This window comes from Embiotoca jacksoni, unplaced genomic scaffold (genome assembly GCF_022577435.1).
Source record: "Embiotoca jacksoni isolate LCO1_2020_lvr unplaced genomic scaffold, fEmbJac1.0.p SCAF_8, whole genome shotgun sequence".
In the NCBI taxonomy this organism is placed as follows: Eukaryota; Metazoa; Chordata; class Actinopteri; family Embiotocidae; genus Embiotoca; species Embiotoca jacksoni.
In genome coordinates this window covers 12,245,362-12,260,217 of record NW_027185436.1, presented here as the reverse complement: position 1 = coordinate 12,260,217, position 14,856 = coordinate 12,245,362, and the positions used below count along the sequence as shown (strand labels likewise).

General features: G+C 41.1%; 1 protein-coding gene across 4 annotated transcripts in view; it reads right to left on the bottom strand.

The window, feature by feature from the left end:
* The window catches only part of ank1a (ankyrin 1, erythrocytic a), an 88,817-nt gene that overhangs the window by 50,349 nt on the left and 23,612 nt on the right, over window positions 1-14,856 (bottom strand). The gene's annotated exons all lie outside the window — the stretch shown is intronic.

The following is a 14,856-nucleotide window of genomic DNA, read 5'->3' as shown; positions in this document are numbered from 1 at the left end:
ACACATGGTAGTGAGAGGTAGGAAACACCACACTGATAGCAATGGAGGAGGATCTGGTGATGATGGTTTTTGGCTCATAGATGGATCAGCTGTGTCGCTGTGGAAAGCTGCAACTTACACACCGGAGGGAGTCGGGATTCCTTTATATCACGCTTGTGCAAGTGGCATCTGGATAGAAAATGTCGTGTACTTACCCCGAATTCTCACATAGAAATGTGCAACCACATATGTGCAGTACAAAACACACCACATAAAAATAGCTTAACAAACACCTTTAACACAATAATACAAAAACAAAACATCCAGTGAGGCCAAGTCTATGACGGAGAGACACATAGAAACAGTGAATGTACACAACCGTATTTCAGAGCAAAGCAACATCAATTGTCTTCATATTATGTATGCAGATGGACAGCAATAAATATACAAAAGGTGTGAAAAATAGTAGGACTGGTTTAAATGACAAAAATTCATAATAGCCAACAAAAGTCTCAGACGGAGCTCCTCTCCGAGAATCAGACCAAAATAAAACAGACAATCTTTCAAAAATCCTTCTCCAGAGAGACAGAAGTCTCCTCAGACTCCCTCAGTTAAGATTCAGATCAAACACATACTGCAGTCAGCTCCAGTCCCAATCACCCTGAAACACACACACACACACACACACACACACACACACACACACACACACACACACACACACACAAGCTCCATCTGTTACTCTCAACTGTTGTTGTGTCAGCACCAAAAACAACCGAACACAGCTTCTTTTGTGACGCTCGCTGCCCCTTTGCGGCAGAAATTTTTGTCAAGATTTGCAATGGGGTGAAATCTCAGAATCCAGGGATTAATTATCCTGTCAAGGCTGCGACTGCACATTTACTACCTACTTCACGCAGGCAATTTTACAGTATGTGTTGTGTTTTTAAGATGCAGTGATGCACGCTGTCATACCATTGACCACTTAGCACGTAAACTGTTGAATGAGGGAGAAGGGTGTAGATTGGCTACTTTGATACTGAACATGAGGAAGGTATTACACAACATGTGCAAGCACAGAAGCATCCACTCAATCGGGTTTATGCATTGTTGTACTTGCAAGAACCACATGTCTAATCTTAGGATCAGGTTATGTTTTATCAGAGCTACTTCATGAGATCTGCAGTCCAATCATGTACACTGGCTCCTGTAAACTTGATCCTTATATAAACATTACACATTTATCTCCAATTCAAAAGTTCCAGTCCTGATTAATGTTAATTGCACTTTCAACTGTAACCTGAAATGGATCCTGATTATAACGTTAACTGGAAACCAAAGGTCTGTGGCAAAAAAAAAAATCCCATTAAAGAGGCAAGAAATGGACAAAATGTCCTCCCCTTTGATGAGTTTTCTCATCTTTCTACATTTGTGTGGATATGTGATCCCCATAAAGACAGACAGACACACACACACACACACACACACACACACACACACACACACACACACACACACACACACACACACACACACACACACACACAGGGAGCAGGACCTTCTGCACCAGGTTGTGAGACTGCAAAGACAGATGCTGGTAAACACGTAGCAGAGAAGTGGAGGACAACACACAGAAATAGACAGAGTCACCTCAAGGGTACAGTGAATCAGATGGTGACAGCAGAGGCCAGAGCCTCTGTTAGGACACCTGAAAATAGACGAAACAAGCAGAAGGGGGCGACTACGATGCAGGACCTGAGAGCACTGATACATGTGCAGCATTTGATCCGTATTAAACTTTCTAAATTTTCACTTTGCATGACCTTCATCTGTAAGAAATATTTGCACTACCGGTGCTCAGTAACAATGTCTGTGCATGTGGCTGCAGGTGTGAAGGGGATTGTTTGTGTACGTGTCAGTGTGTGTGTGTGTGTGTGTGTGTGTGTGTGTAGACGTGATGCACAGTCCCTCAACCATAGAGTTTGTGGTGAGTTACAGAGCGTGTCAGCTTAAAAGAATAATTGGATTAAGTAGCAGACGGCTAGTGATGACAGGGAGAGGGGGTGAAGGGACGGACAAGGAAGAAGGGGGGGGGGACAGACTGAAGCAGAGGGGGAGAGAGGTGCTGATAAGTGTAACAGGCCATTTGCTGTGGAGCCTCTGGGAGCCTCAGGACAGTGAACAGACACGCAGAGGGAACGCAAACCGTTACGCTGAAGATTAGAGGGATAAAGGAACAACACTCAATAGTCTCTGAGCAACTAACTAGCAGCCTCTTGGCATTTGGTTTACATGAAACTCCAAGACCAGAAAAAGACAACCAATAGGAGTCATATAAGAGGAAATATAATTTTGTCTTTGCCTGCTTTACAGGGTTTTAAACCTTCCTGATGGTGCCTGGAGCAGCACTGAGGATAAAACTGAGGGCAGGAGTCAAAAGAGAGACGACTGCAAGTCAAAGAGAGTCTCATGTTAAAGAAAGAAGTGTTCGAGAGAGAACTTGAAGACTGCTTAGAAAGTGGCCCTGATGAAACAGGACATAAGGAGGCTTATTTGATGTTTCGTTGTCACAAGCACGATTTGTTGAACATTGACAAATACAACCTCAGAAATGGATGGAACGACAGAAATGGAAAATAGTCTAAAAAAAACCAAAAAGTGATACTTGATGAAACTTATAGACAATGTAAAAAGGCAAATGTGTAAACGTAAAGTTAAATACTATTAAATGAGTTTGTGGAAAAATATACCAGTTGCACGTTTTTTTTTTGTGCATTAAAGCTGACATACAGTATATTACTACTCCAGAATATGTCCAAATAAAGCTCTATAAATACAGACATGAAAATAGAGACTACAGTTACCCTTCAATTTACATGCTGCTGTGGTGAACAGGCTCAACGGAGACGATTACAATCCACCTCAGATCAGCCCAGTTTTAAATTCGTACACAATACAACAACATAAAATCAACCTACAACCATCACAAATAAAACACATCGCCCTTCCTTCAGTTACCCATACACACACACACGTGTCCCAATAGGTGTTTGTTACAGTGCCACCATCTGGCAGGTCGAAGGGGGTTTTAAATCTACCGAAGTTCATCAAAGATACAGTACATGCAGTTTTAACTGGACTATGTGACCCCCAAATTTCACAGCTGTAAGACCAAAAGCTAAAAATATAACATGTCCTTTGAAATGTTTTAAATCACCATATGAGTGTATATAGCTGCACTGAACTGGAAGAATCACAAGTGAAATCTTCATGGAAAAGATGCAGAATTGTGATAATTGGCAAAAAAATAAAAAATAGCATGGGTCATTCCTGGACTTATTAGAGGTGAAACAAAAAGTCAACAAATCAAATAAAAAAAAAAAAAATTGTTTTTTTTAGTATGGGAGGTTTTACGGTTTAAACTATAATCTTTGTGCTTTAAAGCAACAAAGCTCAAAATATGTAGTAAAAAAAAAACTAAAACTTCTGCAGTGGAGCAAAGAAAATAACATGTTCAGTGAATGAATTATTCCTAAAAGGGAGTTTTTTTTTATTTTACTGACTGATCACTTGTAAAAGCTTATGGGCTTGTATGTTGTCTTTTCTACTGACAACCTACAGGCGCATATTGAAGTCTAAAATGTAATCCAAATTTAGTCAGGGCCACAAATCGAGAAACATGCTTGAGATCACAGCCGGGTTCATTGTTAATTAGCATAAATGAAATAACTGCCACGACACCGAGAAGCTGCTCGCACTGAGCTCTGATTTGAAAAAGCACTCAGCTCTCTTCTGTTCAATGGAGCAGCGCAGCTTCGACACTCCCTCAGTGACAACAGTGCAGATGAGCTGTGATACACAAACGACTGTGGCATTAAGGAACCAAGTATCTTTCACCAAGTCCAGCTCGCTTTAGTCCTCAACTGCATCAGCTTTCCTCTTGATCGTCCACCTTCCTGTCCATTATCCTCGAGTGCAGATATAAACATAAAGTAATCAAGCTCGTAATGTCACAGGTCAGACTAGGCCACAGTTCCTTGTGAAAAGCTGACACAGTAGCTAAACTAAATGGACTCTACTAAATTATTCAAATCCTGAGGAAAAAAAAAAATCAAGGGGAGTTATAACCAGGAAGCAACGTCATTGAGGTGGTGCCACGGCCAGAGCTTCTGAGAATCCCATAAGACACCTGATTTACAGTGGGTACGGAAAGTATTCAGACTCCTTTACATTTTTCACTCTTTGTTTCATTGCAGCCATTTGCTAAAATCAAAAGAGTTCATTTTATTTCTCATTAATGTACACTAAGCATCCCATGTTGACAGAAAAAAACAGAAATGTAGAAATTTGTGCAAATTTATTAAAAAAGAAAAACTGAAATATCACATGGTCATAAGTATTCAGACCCTTTGCTCAGTGTTGAGTAGAAGCACCCTTTTGAGCTAGTACAGCCATGAGTCTTCTTGGGAATGATGCAACAAGCTTTTCACACCTGGATTTGGGGATCCTCTGCCATTCTTCCTTGCAGATCCTCTCCAGTTCCGTCAGGTTGGATGGTGAACGTTGGTGGACAGCCATTTTCAGGTCTCTCCAGAGATGCTCAATTGGGTTTAGGTCAGGGCTCTGGCTGGGCCAGTCAAGAATGGTCACAGAGTTATTCCGAAGCCACTCCTTTGTTATTTTAGCTGTGTGCTTAGGGTCATTGTCTTGTTGGAAGGTGAACCTTCGGCCCAGTCTGAGGTCCAGAGCACTCTGGAAGAGGTTTTTCTTCCAGGATATCTCTGTACTTGGCCGCATTCATCTTTCCTTCAATTGCAACCAGTCGTCCTGTCCCTGCAGCTGAAAAACACCCCCATAGCATGATGCTGCCACCACCATGTTTCACTGTTGGGATTGTATTGGGCAGGTGATGAGCAGTGCCTGGTTTTCTCCACACATACCGCTTAGAATTAACGCCAAAAAGTTCAATCTTGGTCTCATCAGACCAGAGAATCTTATTTCTCATAGTCTGGGAGTCCTTCATGTGTTTTTTGGCAAACTCTATGCGGGCTTTCATATGTCTTGCACTGAGGAGAGGCTTCCGTCGGGCCACTCTGCCATAAAGCCCCGACTGGTGGAGGGCTGCAGTGATGGTTGACTTTGTGGAACTTTCTCCCATCTCCCTACTGCATCTCTGGAGCTCAGCCACAGTGATCTTTGGGTTCTTCTTTACCTCTCTCACCAAGGCTCTTCTCCCACGATTGCTCAGTTTGGCTGGACGGCCAGGTCCAGGAAGAGTTCTGGTCGTCCCAAACTTCTTCCATTTAAGGATTATGGAGGCCACTGTGCTCTTAGGAACCTTGAGTGCTGCAGAAACTATTTTGTAACCTTGGCCAGATCTGTGCCTTGCCACAATTCTGTCTCTGAGCTCCTTGGACAGTTCCTTCGACCTCATGATTCTCATTTGCTCTGACATGCACTGTGAGCTGTAAGGTCTTATATAGACAGGTGTGTGCCTTTCCTAATCAAGTCCAATCAGTTTAATTAAACACAGCTGGACTCCAATGAAGGAGTAGAACCATCTCAAGGAGGATCAGAAGAAATGGACAGCATGTGAGTTAAATATGAGTGTTACAGCAAAGGGTCTGAATACTTATGACCATGTGATATTTCAGTTTTTCTTTTTTAATAAATTTGCACAAATTTCTACATTTCTGTTTTTTTCTGTCAAGATGGGGTGCTGAGTGTACATTAACGAGAAATAAAATGAAACTTTTTTGATTTTAGCAAATGGCTGCAATGAAACAAAGAGTGAAAAATTTAAAGGGGTCTGAATACTTTCCGTACCCACTGTATCTGATCTCCAGTTTTTCTTGCGACAAGACTGAACCGAACACATCAGAAATGCACAGACGCCCATTATGTCATAAACTACGAGGGTGAGTAAAGAAGAAAAATGTGTGTGTAGCTCAGTGAACAAAACACACGTGGGAACATGAATGTGGTTTTCTATTAGCTGAACAAGACCTTCGAAAAGGGCGTTAAAAAAAAACTAATAAAGTAAGTTAAGCATTTACCGAACAGATTTTCTATCAGTACCAGCCCTGGGGCTGCATAGTACAAATGAACAAACCCACACTGATACAACAGCTGATTTTCAGTACAAATTCACATTTGATTTTTTTGCATACCACTGCTATATCCATTGATGTTGAAAAATATTTTTCCTGCATCCTTTTTCTATGTTCTCAGAGGTCTCCTGACTCATACTACCAAATTCCATGTTATGTATGTTATGTCCTAAGGGAACAGCTTAATTATATATATTATATAAAAAAATATATCCTGCAAAAATAAGTAAAACATTTCGCTGCAGTATAAAAAGCAACCTTGCAACTTCCCCAAAAACAAATGAATAAAACATCACTGCTTGAAACGTTGCTGTGGTTGAGAGGTTTTGCATGCTAGCAGGCGTAAATGTGTGCAGATGTAGAAGAGCAGACTTCCAAAGTGAGGCCAAGTAAAAAGTCCACAGAGCGAGAATGAACAGGAGAGCTCTGCAGATCTCAGCCTGATTAATTATGTATGGCAGAGCTGCCAGCTATGTGCCCAGCAGCAAGCAGCTGGAGCTCTATCAGCAGAGGAGCGGTAGTTTCTGGAGGGGCACAGGTGGAACCGCCAGGTGGGATGAAAGGAAAGGATGGTGCAGTCACCTCCACCTAGCACCTCGACTACCCTCTTATTCTCTCTTACTGCCTGTCGAACTCTCCATCTGGCTTCACATCCTGTCTCCGTTTGGTGCACACTTGTGTGAGAATGTGCAGAGTCACCATCTTTATCCTTCACTGTCCACTACGACTTTATACGCGTCTCCGCGGCGGTTCAGTCTTCATGTACTGTGAGCGTTGTGTCGTGTACTAGTGAAACCTGCAGTAGCGGAAGCCAATACTACAGAGATATCAGCTCTTAGACACGTATCACTGACAATTATTTTGTGATAAAACAGCTTGAGGGGTTGAGAGGTGTCGACTCAACTTTTTTTTTTCAAAGGTGTAGTGCATAGTGTTGTTAAAGCGGCTATTTTCGTGTTAACAATCGATCAAATAACTATATATATGTGGAAAGGGTCATATCACAAGGGGTCATATTGACAAAGAGACTCATCACCTAACTGCAGATTACTCTACATTCATCAAATGATGCTCACTGGCCTAAAACGTGTATTTCCCTCATCTTACCTCATCTTTGGAAAAGGAGTATGGCTACAAAAAGGTGACTACATATTTCAGACTGTAACAAAGCCCACAAAATTACTTTTTATTTTCAGAATTTTATCCATTTGGTCCAATAATCTTTGGAAAGTCGAATAGGAGGCACGTGATTATTTTGTTTAAACCCATTTGTGTGAGTGTGGGGAGTCAATCTGAAGTCAAGGATCACTTGTTGTGATCAAGACAAGGAAACCAAAGTGTTTCCCCTGTGAGCCCAGATTTGCAGAAGTACGTGACACATCTGAAGCAAAAAGCTTGAAAAACGCTTTGGATGAAAGTACCTCTGAAAAAGTTGTTTAAATGAATGAAATGCCATCTTGTAACCTGGTATCCAGGTCTCCTAAATACATCCACAATTTGACCTCTGTTCCTGTTCAATAATTCAGTTTTCCGGTGTTTGACACAGCCTACAGTATGTCATTTCCTTGCAATGGATTGCATTACACAGTAAGGTGTTCCTGTTATTTTGTCCACCCCTTCTCAATTCCTCTTGTCCTCCTGTCTGGGTCTGAACCTGAGGTCAAAGGTCATCAAAGCAGCAAGATTAACATCACAGCACAAAGACGACAGGCTGCTTTGATGTTCTCTGCACTGGAGAGAAAGTGCACCCTCTTCTGATCTTTAACTCTGTTTGTACTTTCTTTTGTCTGCCTCAGAGAATACTTATCAGGGGGTTGTTGAGCCGGTGAGTAGAGTAGTCCGTTTTAACAAAATTACCTTTTGAGAAAATGGGTTTGAGTCCCTGCTGATGCCTGTATACTTGATGTAAACATGTATAGGGCTGCAGCAAAGTTAATGAGTATTCTAACACTTGTGTCACCAACAAAGGATTGTTTGATTCCAGGCAGCGACAGGGACATTACAGTGATGAACAATGTTTACTTTAGTTGGAGCACTCTGAAATTGAACAAAGATATGGCCAGAGTGAACAATATTTTCACGTTTATGTGAACCTCTAGGACAAAAGGAATAAAACGAAAGAGAATGCATAGAAATGGACGGGTTGAAGGAGATGGAAGCCAGTTCAGAATATTTTGCGCTTTATCAATGACATTTAGCTGCACCCCTGACCCCTCCTTCCTATTTTTCTCCTCTTTCCACTGAAAACCGTTGCTCTTCCATCACAGACTATGTTTATCCAACATTTCATTACCATAATAAAACACATGCATGGAAAAAAGATAAACTCAAAGAGACAGCACAGCCAAAAACCTGGATTTGAGAGGCTTATTTTCATCTTTCTTTCTTGTCCTCTATTCTTTTATGTTGCTCTTTTCTTTTCGCTCAGAGAAATGGAAAGAGACATGCCTTTTCTTCCAGCCTGCGCCTCATTATGGTGCTTTTCAGGTCTGCTCTTTTGTATGGGGCCAGCCCAGAGCCATGCACAGGCATAGCGGAGCAGCCGGTGGATTACCCAGACTCATGTCAACCCGTCGACAGAACCACCTACCTCTCCAGCAAACGCCCCTGCCAAGTGTAGCATGAATGTTACATGCTTTAATAAGTGTAGCCAAATCACCATGCCAAGACTAAACCAACAGGAACAGCAGCTGTACCACAGACATCAGTGTGGACAATAGATCTAGGTCTTTAAACCAGGGTAAGGCCATGACAATACTGGATAGAATGTATTACAGTCCAGTGATAATCAGCATGCAGTGTGTAGTCTAGCCGCACAGAGCATCATGTCTCAAACTCAATAAGATTAGAGGCTCAGAAGTAGTGTTTTGTTTTTTGCATTTTTTAAAGCCTGAGGTCATCATCTGCTTTTGAAGCGTCTCTGCTAAACATTTGGCTTGTAATAATACATTTGCAAACAATACGTGTTCATACAAAAGGTTTGAATACATTTTGAAGCAAAAGAAACAATACATTACCATAAAGTACCAGATTAAAAAAAAAAAAAAAAAAAATTGGTCAAGACTATACAAAGTACAAAACTGCTAAAAAATAAAATAAATACAAAATTATTATTCAACCACTTTGACATATAATTTCAACTTTGTGTCAGCAATATTTTATGACATGACAGCTACACCCGTAATGAGGTATTTGACACGAAGATTTCACCCATACAAAACTAATCTACATTTCTATACTGACAATGGCTTTATGTGTCAAAATCCCAAAAAGCGTCCTTTTTCTAACTACAAAGTTCTGTTCAACCAACTGTGTGTTTTGTGTCCAGCACCAAACAGCAGGCAGAGAAGGTGAGTAATGAGCTGAGGAACACAGTGACGCACTTAACTGCAAAAGAACTAGATATTTTGCTCTGCACTTAATAAAAACAAAACGGAGATAAAAGGAGAGTAATTATTGGACTTATTGTGATATACAATAACAATGACTCCAAAAGAATGCCAAACATCGTTCCGTCTCTGCTGGATGTGTAATGTATGGACAGTAACTGTTTGCTAACAAGTTTGCATGACGCGGTGCAAGTCAGTGTTGGGGGTTATAGCTCGTTCCGACTGCTGCAAAGTGGCCAAAAAAATTCTGCAAATAAAGGATTAATATGCCAAATAACACTCACATTACGGGTCTTACGCACTGCTGAAAGAAGATATCATTGACTGCAATATTAAAACTGTATTTGTGTGTGTGTGTGTGTGCACGCTTGTTCATGCGTGCATATACTGCATTTGTGTGTGTGTCTGTGCTCAGCAGCTGGCAGAACAGAGCTGCAGGTTCTGGCGGTCATCTATCAGAGCTGTACTATCACCCTCTGCTGCTCCCTCCTGGGACAGAACGACGGATGCCTCCTCTATCACTGCTGCATGTAGTGCTCATTAAGCCCCTTTGCTGTGGTAAGTCAATGTTTCTTACACTCACAGCTGTATGGGATACACACACACACACACACACACACACACACAACTACATATGTAAACACACATTGGCACACATCGTGGATAGTATTTACACACATACCACATGAACACAGTGGTTCTAAAATAAGCTTTGGAGTCATGGTTTTAAGGAACGACAGTTTTTAAGTGTTTCAAACACTCTCAAGCATTTTATTTATATTTACCACTTTAAAAAGGTACAATACTAAAATTAATTATTTAAATCTTAAAATAAATCAACAGACTTTAATCATTTTATATTATTTCAAAGACCTCTATGAGTGGTGGCGTACAGATGTCTATTGAAGCTAGTTTGCTAATCAGCGAGCCCGAGCCGTCGCATGTCATACCACTCCACACGTACAGAGGCAATAATGAGTCACTGACGTGTGGAGTCTGTCCTCAGTCCAACATGAGAGGGAGATGAAGTACTGTATTCTCACCTCTTAATGATTGAAAGAGTAAATGCATGGATGGCTGAAACTCTTGACAAAATTAAAAACAAAATGACAGTTAACATTGCCACTTCTTTTTACTGCCAGACAGCTTTTGGCAAGTAAAGGCATGAAGGTTGATGTCGAACTTACAAGCGTTCTCCAGAGTAGACCAGTTAGAATAGATCTATAATTAGCTTGTCGTCCAACTGTCTGACAGACTGGGGTAATTTTATGTGGCAAACAAACCAAGGCGTATTGACCTTGTTTGGACACTTTAAGACGGATCTCTAGTGCAGCTAATGAGAACACAAACCAGACCGAAAAACACTTGAAATGGCGTCGATATGCGTTTTTTCTGTTGGTGCTTTCTTGCAAATATTGTTGTTAAAAACGGAAATATACCAGCTATAACGTAAACCACAGGCTTAACTGGTCTTTTTTTTTTTTTTGGTCGATTCACTACTCGGTAAATACAATCATAAGTTACAAAAATAAACACTAATTATCAGCAGGGCAAGAACATGCAAAATTCATCAAACTGCCAAAACTGAGAGCTGGCTGGACGCTCCAGTGACTCTGATGGTACAAAGTGGTATTACAAGACAGGACTTAATTCTTACATATTGCACCTTTAAAAGAGTACGGCAGCAATTTAGCCTTGCACATCGATAACACTCAGGAAATAATCCGATTTCACGCAGTTTGGGAGCTAAAGGGCTATATTTACATGTATAGTAGTCCTCCTTTAAATAGCCCTGTAAACCGACATTAAATGTCCCTGAAGTAAACCCTCAAAAATGTCTTGAACTTTCAACAGAGCTGGGACTGTTCAGACTGCGACGCCAGCACATGCTGCAGTGCCATGTTATGGGTAGGCAATAAAATGCCATAGGTAGCCGCTGCAATGGTCTTAAGATAAAACTGTCTTGTGATTGTGGAACCTAAGAAATAGACCAGGAGGCAGCTTTGGCTCATAAACAGTATGCTTATATACAATACACACAATTTATATAGGAAAGAAAGCTGATGACTACTACTGAAGAGATTATCCACATGTTAATACCAACAACAAGTATTGTGAAAGAGGAGGACAAAAGCTGTCAGCGAGCCGTCTTGTACATAAATTAATAAACAGACACGGAATGGGACTTGAAAAAAAATAGTATTACAACAGTGCTTTTTTGGATAAATGGTTTCAACTCATTCAAGTGAACATGTTTTCGTTGAATTTAAGAGCTGAGCTGAGATAAAATTCCTCCCTCATCTGTGTCTTCTTCTGTCTTCCTGCCTCTTTTTCTTTTCCTCCTGTTGTTGCTGACTCTGCCCTCTGGGAGACTCCAACAGGAGGCCAGGCCTGCTGGGGTTTCAATGAGGCTGGAGTATTGCAACTGATGGTAAAAATGTCTGTGTGTGTGTGTGTGTGTGTGTGTGTGTGTGTGTGTGTGTGTACAGTACATGCACATGTGCTGCAATGACACGAGATTACTTCATAAAATGTAAACATACATTTACACAAGGTGCTTCTTCAAGCTGTAATACAGTTAAGTGAGGGAGAAGGATGATGTCAATATGAACATTGGCAGAGCAACTGGTGCATTTTTGATGCAATCTACAGAGAAGCTACATTTGATTTCAGTAAAACTAAATCACAAAAATGTAGCAAGTGACACAAGTAACAGCCAGAACAATGTGGTTCAACATTTCTGGTTGTTAAATGACTAGTTTCAGCATTCAATATATCAAGTTAACTTCTTATTTAGAAGAGTCACAATCAATCCTGCAAGTCTCACTTCTTGTAAGTCAGTATTACTACTCATATTTCATGTGTGCATTTGACCTTTAGATCTATTATGGCCAAACAATCAAGAAAAAAGGTCACACTATATCCCTCTTCTATTTGTCTTATAACATCTAAACATTTTTACAGTTCATTTATTTTCCTGTCTGCAGTAATTTTACTCTTCTATCTACCGCAGTATTGAGACGCACGCACGCACGCACGCACGCACGCACGCACGCACGCACGCACGCACGCACACACACACAGCTGTTGAAAAGCCATTTTCTGTGTTCATGAAGAAGGCACGTTGAGCTCCTGCGCAGCTCTTCTCTGATTCTGTAGTCAGCACTAACGGCACGTGGCTTAAACCTACACCCATGTGCACACAAGGACAGGCGCTAAGATACACACACACACACACACACACACACACACACACACACACACACACACACACACACACACCTTGGACATACCTTTACACTAGCTGCTTGCATTAATAGAGCCCTGCAGGTCTGCATCAATGACCTACGCATATATGAAGAGGTCCATGTAAAGACATGTTCAGCTGCTCGTACACACTGTCATACATGGCAGGCAAACTGAATGCATCTAAAAATAGCACCCCATTGGCACCCCCACTGTCATCATTATTCCTTTCATCGTCCTTATCAGCAGTGTGGGGCTCATTCAGTTGGTGGACAGTCAAGCCGCTTTCATGGAGCTTTCTCAGTCTCCCCATCGACACCAAGAGTGACATCACCATACCCTCATTTTAATTCTTGTCCTCTGTCTCTCCTCTCTGATATTTCCCTCTTGTGTCTCTAAGCCCCTTCCCCTCTCTTCCTCCTCATCCTCTTTCTCTCTCTGCCTTTTAAGTGTGAAACACTGATGAGTGACACCCAGCACAGTGTGGAAAGAAAGAGATGAAGGAGGACAGGAGGCCGCATCCCAGAGGACAACCTTTATTTTGGCAGAGCAGAGCCGCTGATACAGAAGACGTGATGACAACAACCACAACTAACAACAGATGAAACGAGGCAAAAGGAGCAAATAAAAGTGTGGAGGGATGAGATGATACAGCAAGGTAGGGATGAACAAAACAGGTGAACAAGTAAATCATGAGACGGGAGATTCTCCTCAGTTCTCATCTGTAACACGTTGCAGTCAAAAGCTCTGCAGCTTTAAATTCTGCAGTTTCACCATGAAGAGGGGCTCCTACAGGGAAAATCTGGCAAAACTGAGTAACTATAGTGTACAATCTGTAAATCCTGATATATATATTTTTTGTTATTGACTAATCAGCCGATACTTCTCAGCAAGTCAAACAAATTTCTGAAAACACAAAAAAATCTCATCACAGAGTCCAAGGGGAGAGTTTGCTTTCGTCTGATCAACATGTTTGGTTGGTATGGTCAAAAAGAAATAATTGATATTTATAACCATATACCGCAATATCAATAAGGTAACAGTACTGTAGGGATGAGTATTGGTGCTTTCACAAAATATTTAATATGGATGTTGAGTAATCTGGATATAATGACTAAGTTTTAAAAAGGCAAATAATAGAACAGCATGAGCAGACTGGTAAGTTCAGAAAGTCACATCAGTTTACTGATGCAGCTTTTAAATCCAGGAAAGGACTGTGGATATTACAATATTTAAATCTAAGAAGGTATCTAGTTTTATATTACAATATCAATAAAATATGAATATATTGTCCAGGCGTATCAATCAACAGTCACAACCCAAAGAAATATAGTTCAGAGGTCACAAAAAAACAAGAAAAGCTGCAAAGGTATGGTTCCACAATTACTGCTTGAAAAGTGACTTTAATCAATTATCAAAATAGTTGCTGAATAATTTTCTGCCACTGTCAATTATTTCAGGTCTAATCCTCAGACTAAAGTCAGTATCGATTCTGCTTGTTTCTACTCGCTTTTGGCAGGTACTTTTCTGGATTTTGTTTTACACTCTAAATCAGGGGTGTCAAACATACGGCCCGCGGGCCGGATCCGGCCCGCCAGGGTGTCCAGCTCGGCCCGCCGGATGACTTTGCTAAGTGTGAAAATTACAGAAAGACATAAATTGCATTTCTATGAGAATATGGAGGTTTATGAGTACAAACGTTTTGTTTTTTTGTTTTTTAATCGATCCAGTAATTGCTTCAAAAACAGCGTAAATGCGACGTCTGCACCGGAGGAAGAAGCGCTCGGTGCCACAGGCAGCCGCGCTCGCTGCTCGCTTTGTGACGCGTTTGACGTCAAGCGCGTCACAAAGCGAGGGAATCTGCAGAGGAGAGCCGGGGCAGATAAACAGTGGGCTGATGTCTGAGTTTTTGGTCTTTCTGTTTCTAGTTTATTGTAGAAAGACCTTAAAACAGGGTTTATCATCCAAAAACCTTCACCAATGATTTAAACAAAGAGAAATATTGTTGTTATGTATGCGTTATTATGCTATGATTTTACTGGTCTGGCCCACTTGAGATCAAAGTGGGCAGTATGTGGCCCCTTAACTAAAATGAGTTTGACACCCCTGCTCTAAATGGTGCTCACTCGATG